The 6,319-nt window shown below is 42.3% G+C and overlaps 1 long non-coding RNA gene across 1 annotated transcript; it reads right to left on the minus strand.

The window, feature by feature from the left end:
• Positions 1 to 435: 435 nt before the first annotated feature.
• On the minus strand, positions 436 to 3,950 carry LOC149525863 (uncharacterized). Its single transcript, XR_016348891.1, has 3 exons — positions 3,877 to 3,950; positions 3,036 to 3,158; positions 436 to 1,366 (listed from the first exon to the last, which is right to left on the minus strand). It is a non-coding gene; the product is annotated as an uncharacterized LOC149525863 (long non-coding RNA).
• Between the last annotated feature and the right edge of the window lie 2,369 nt (positions 3,951 to 6,319).

Here is a 6,319-nt window from a genome sequence, read left to right on the forward strand (position 1 = left end):
CATTAATTATGCCAGACTTTGGAGAATCCCGCTGATGTTGTTCACCTAGCCATTTCCAATGTGCCCACCAAGGTTGCATGCAGCTGATAATATTTGCATTTCCATAGTGTTTTCAGGCAGAGCATCTCAAAAGTGTTTTACAAACATGAGTTAATTCCTCCTCATAGCACCTCTAAGAAACTGGCGTTAATTAGTCCTCAATTTCACAAGTGGGAAAGCTGAGAGAGAGCAAGTGATTTCCCCAATGTTATATCAGAATTTTGGTGGTGATCTGGAACCAGAACCCCCAATTTCTAGCTCCCTCCCATTGCCATGTTTTAATCCCAAGACCATCCTGCATTCCTTTTAGTCTCTTGACTGAAGATGAGAGAATTGGAACAGGCTGAATCTGGTCATTTCATAGTGGCTGGTGAGAATAAATGAAAGAGTTTCTGTTATAAACCTTGTCCACTATAGTCCAGGCAAGCAGCTTCTCCTCCTTCTTGCATCTTTTTCTCAGCCATTTCCTGGAGGCATCTGCAGAGAGGCTTCAAAGTGCCAGTGTACTGAGTTGGCACCACATACGTTAGAAGCCTTGGCCATAACACCTGCACAGAAGAGCAAGACAGTTCAACACTTGGCTATTTTCATTCCCCCACCTCCTACTGGCTGAATCCTTCTGTCATGCACCTTCTCCATTTAGTCATCACTGACCCTTCCCTATCTCGTTACCTTATCTCGATCTCACTTTCTCCTCCCCTCCGCCATCATCTCACTCTACCTGTCCCAGTGATCCCTCTCTCTACATTTTAAGTACACACTGCCTTGTTTGGAGAGCATTAGCAATCTGGTTCTCATCCGGAGATGAATCATCTTTCCCTGCATTATAAAGCTACTTAGACAGCACCATAAATTCATCCTGCACTTTTCAGACATACAGAAGGCACAATCACGGCCCCAATAACTGTTTAAATACAGGATCACCAAGTCTACATTTCCAAGGGATTCATGGGGAATCTAAGGAGACGTTGCACTCAGGCAATCGTGGTAATTAACAGAAGACCACTGCATTATGGTTCCTTCCAGTGAAGTTCCTTTTTATTTTGTCTGTACTGTGAATCGCTTCCTCCATGATACAGAGGTCCCATCATCTCTGACATGAACTTGACATGCTGTACCTCCATTATCCTGACTGGCAAGAAGCTTCCTTATGGAGAGGTACAGTAGATATACGGAAGAATGTCTTTATTTCACGAAGCAGTAGCAACATGTCACTTACTTGGGTCATTCCAGTGACTGATATGTCCAGGCCTTGCAGGATGTGAATGCACATAGTTTGGATAGTGCTTTCTTCCTGAACATCCTGGGAGGGAAGTTTTGTCCCCTGCTATGAGATAGATACATAGAATTTACTAGCTAGTGGGAAAACACTGGCTGTAGAAGCGGTGTCTATTTCTTACAAAGCCTTTCTGAATATTGACCTAGGAGAGCTTTTCCATTGCATTAGGAGTGCACAAATCATAAAATCATGGATTAAGGATGGAAGGGACCTCAGGAGGTCATATAGTCCAACCCCCTGCTCAAAGCAGGGCCAGCCCCAACTAAATTATTCCAGCCATGGCTTTGCCAAGCCTGGCATTAAAAACCTCGAATGATGGAGATTCTTAAGGGAAGAGAATAACAGAAACACCTAACTGGTGGGTCAGAACCCAGGCTTAGGAAAACCCCAGCACAAGAGGACACAAAGAAGATGGAGAGAGGCTGTTCTCAGTAGTGACAGATGACAGAACAAGAAGCAGTGGTCTCAAGTTGTGTGTGTGGGGGGGTGGATCTTAGGAAAAACGATTTCACAAGGAGGGTGGTGAAGCACCGGAATGGGTTACTGAGGGAGGTGGTGAGATCTCCATCCCTAGAGGTTTTTCAGTCCCAGCTTTACAAAGCCCTGGCTGAGATGATTTAGTTGGAATTGGTTCTGCGTTTAGCAGGGGGTTGGACTCGATGACTTCCTGAATTCTCTTTAAGCCCTATCGTTCTATGATTCTATAAAAGAGTTCCCTGAACAGTATTCATTTTTTGAAAAATTTTCAAAAAAGAACATTTCTTCTTTTTATCTCTGAGGAGAGCCACTCAGACTCTGCCCAGTGGAAATAAATATGCAGAACCTAGAGGGAGCCATTCTGTTTGTTCTGATGCCCCAAGCAGCTTGATCATTCTGTGCATAGTGAATGTGAGTCTATCTATAGGCTAAATTCTGTTCTTCCTTACACCAAACTAAATATTGATCAGCTCTACTGATTTCAGTTTAAATAAGAGCAAATGTGGCCTGATGAGAAAGAGTTGCCTCCTACTTTCTTTGAGATGGGTAGCATGAAAAAGAGGCAGTTGGTGAGTACTGCCATAAGCTCCCACTTCGTAGCTAAAGGGCCAGGCAGAGCTAAGATCCTCAACAACTTACTATAAAGTTAATGTATATCATGGATCCCATCATGGAACTCTGTGTCTGGAGTCCATGACTCTGCCCATAGCTGGAAATACCCATTGAAAAGATTTTGAACTAGTACACATAGAACAGAGTATGAAGTGTGCAGCAAACTTTTCCAGGTTCTAGACATCTTGATGTAGGCTGCATAACTTCAGTGTTTTGCTAATAGTTGATGTATGCTTCAGCAGCCACAGGATTGGGCACCAGTGTGTTCTTTGGAGAGTCTATTTATAAAAAAGATGTGCTTCCTTATACAAGAGCATTTCACTGAAAGATTGTGTTGTCAGAATTTTCACTGACTTGCCCAAGGTCTAAGGAATGTAGGTCGCACTGTCAGATGTAAATATCCAGAATCAGATTCTGGTCTCTGTTACACTTGTGTAAATCCAAAATAATGCCACTGAAGTCAGGGGCATTACCCTGGCTTTACACGAATATCACTGATCAGATTCTAGCTCTAATCCTTCAGTCCAGCTGCATCCTTGAGCATCCAAAGCTCCCACTGAAGTCAAGGGGAACAATCAGCATGCCAGAATGGCAGAACTGAGTCCTAAGTGTTAAGAACTCTCCTTACCAGATTTCTGGTGGACACATCGAACTCTCTGAAAACGTATGCAACCATATCCCCTGCTGCACAATTCTCCACACTTCCTGAACTGAGCAGCTTCAGGACAAAATGGAGAGCTGCCATCCTCACCTGCAAGGGTAGAGATTATGCACGAGTTATTATTATCCCTTCTGCATGCAATATGAGACAGGATATGAGAGTCCTTTTGCTTTTGCTTTTATCTCTTTGGAATGGTGGCTGAAGTACAAATGATTAACACATCCGTTATGTAAATTCCTTGCAACACTGGCTACAGAAGTACCATGCAAATGCCAGTTTTCACTTTCAGGTGACACTGTAATTAGGAAAAAGGCAGCATTTTCTCCTATAAATGTAAACAAACTTGTTTGTCTTAGTGTCTGGCTGAACAAGAAGTAGGTCTGAATGGACTTGTAGACTCTAAAGTTTTACATTGTTTTGTTACAGTTAACAAAAAATATCTACATTTGTAAGTTGCATTTTCACGCTAAAGAGATTGCTCTACATCACTTGTATGAGATGAATTGAAAAATAGTATTTCTTTTGTCATTTTTACAATGCAAATGTTTGTTATAAAAATAATATAAAGTGCATAGTACACACTTGTCATTGTGTTGTAATTGAAATCAATATATTTGAAAATGTAAAAAACCACAAAAATATTTCATAAATTTCAATTTTTAATCCCATTAATTTTTAGTTAACTGTGATTAATTGAAACCCTATTAATAATCTCAGCCTAAAAATGTGTCTCATTGCCAGACTCTCCACTGAGTGAAATACTTCCCAGATATTAACAGCAATACCACTATTCCACACACAATCTTACCTTAGCACTCTGATCACTGAGAGCAGATTGCACTGCCTTCACAATCAGAAACTTTCTAACTCTTGTCTCAGGCACTGAAAGATAAGGAGAAGTGTGCAGTATAGTATATCTTTGTTCCAAACACTCATGCTCCACATTAGAATGTGTCCTGGGCCCTATTTAAGAGTACTACCAAGCTTCACTCATATACAGAATCAGCGGGGAAAATATAGGACCAGGCTCTGATCTCAGTTACACCAGTCTAAGTCTGAAGTATTTCCACTTCTGTAAATAGCACCATCATACTATCCTGATGGAAATATTGTAAGAGAGTTAGACAAATGGAGGTCAGTGAAGTTAGTCTGTGTTTACCACCAGTATAGCAGAATTCGGAATCTATTCTAGAGTGTCTAATACTTATTCAGTCAGGAGTACTATTTTGTTTTTATCTCATTATTATTAACATGCATCCGCCACAAGATTACATTTGTATTTGAACCTTGAAAATATCTTAGGCTACATTCAGCACTTAATTAACCCTGTTGATTTCTGTGTGACCACATGGGAGTAACTTAGAGAAGCACTGGGTCCCTTTAGTGAATTTCCAACCCTCTGGTGAGCATGCAGCTAAAAGGGTGTCGCAAGGAGAAGGGAGAAAAATTGTTCTCTTTGGCCTCTGATGATAGGACAAGAAACAATGGGCTTAAATTGCAGCAAGGGAGGTTTAGGTTGGACATTAGGAAAAACGTCCCAACTGTTAGTTTGGTTAAACACTGTGAAAAATTGCCAAGGGAAGTTGTGGAATCTCCACCACTGGAGTATTTAAGAGCAGATTGGATAGACACCTATCAGGGATGATCTAGACAGTGCTTGGTCCTGCCATGAGGGCAGGGGACTGGACTTGATGACCTCTCAAGGTCCCTTCCAGTTCTAATAATCTATGACTATATGACTCTATGTGTTACAGCAGGAGCAGATGACCATTTTGCGGGGCTCCGGGCAGCATAATGCCGCGGGGCCCCCCCTTTGCCACGGCGCATGCACAGTGACGTCATGTGCATGCGCGGTGGCACCACGGCGCGTGCGCGGGGCTTTTTGAAGCGCGGGACCCGGGGCGGCCACCCCGCTCACCCTGCCCTATATCCGCCCCTGTGTTACAGATCCTCTGTGCCCCATTTGCAGAGATCATGAGTATGTTATAGCCCTACCATGCCTGCAAAGCCTTGGTTCTTTAGAGCAACCTATAGCAGCTCATGCTTTTAGCTCTGGATGTCCCCAACTCAACCCCCAGCACGATGGCGATGATCGCAGCAGTCACAGTTTCTCCTGTGTTACTTACAGTCAGCACCAATAATAGCTGTGAGCAGATTCAGGGATGCCACACGAACAGTCTCATTCTTAATCTTCAGCTGCGAGTGCAGAAAAGCTATGAGGTCATCAGGAGAAGAACGGGCTGCAAAGGAAGAAATCACATCCTCACTAACAACTGAAAGCTCATTCTTACCACATCTACAAAAGAAGGAAGTTACAAGGAAACGACTGTGTAATTTGGAGTCTCTTCCCCTACCTAGCAGTAGGATACAATAGCACAGCTCCATTTGATTTTCCATGATGAGCTGCTGAGTTGGAGAACAGATCTGTGGGAAGAAGAGAAGTGATCAAAGGAAAACTAATCAGAACAAGCAACTGAAAAGAAGATGCTCAATTAATTTCTAAGCACTCACTTCCTACCTTTCCAAATAGGGCTCTGAACCCAAAATAAATGGTACTGACTGCACAACAAGAATCAGAAACAATGACCGATGCATTGGATAACAGAAGTTCCTGCTTTCAAAGTGTTTTTAGCAGCAGAGCTAATTGAATCAAGACTTGATCCTTGGTAACTGGTTCAAATGGTTAATTATTCCACCATAAAAATGTAGGCCTTATTTGCAGTCTGAATTTGTCCAGCTTCATTTTCTAGTTATTGGCTCACGTTATGCCTTTCTCTGCTAGATTATTACATATGTTTCCCCACATAGATATTATAGACTGCAATTAAGTCACCCTGTCACAGGCTAGGTCCTCCCCATTTGGATGGGATCAGTTTTTACTATATAACTCTAACTCCCTCTAATAACTGGCTTATGCTAAAATTGCTTTACAAACTGAGCTGGATTTTAGCTAATAAAATGAGACCACTATCTGCTTATTCTTAAGCCAGCAGAAACCAATAAGGCATAAGAAGGTCTCCGGGCTCTTCACTAGCATTCAAAAGATGTTTATTGTTAATATGCTTCAGATCTGCTGTGCTTAAGCTCAAGTGATACAAGAAGAAGTTCCCCTCACCCGGTTGTGCAGAGCACTGCAGATGGCTTGAAATTTCCTTTTAGGTAGAAGGATCTTATATTCACCAGAGACTTCCAAGAGCTGCCTCAGACTCTACAACAGAGGGTGAAAGTTAGAAGGTGGGCATACAAAGGAG

This window comes from Pelodiscus sinensis, chromosome 1 (assembly GCF_052426305.1).
Source record: "Pelodiscus sinensis isolate ZL-2025 chromosome 1, ASM5242630v1, whole genome shotgun sequence".
NCBI lineage: Eukaryota > Metazoa > Chordata > Testudines > Trionychidae > Pelodiscus > Pelodiscus sinensis.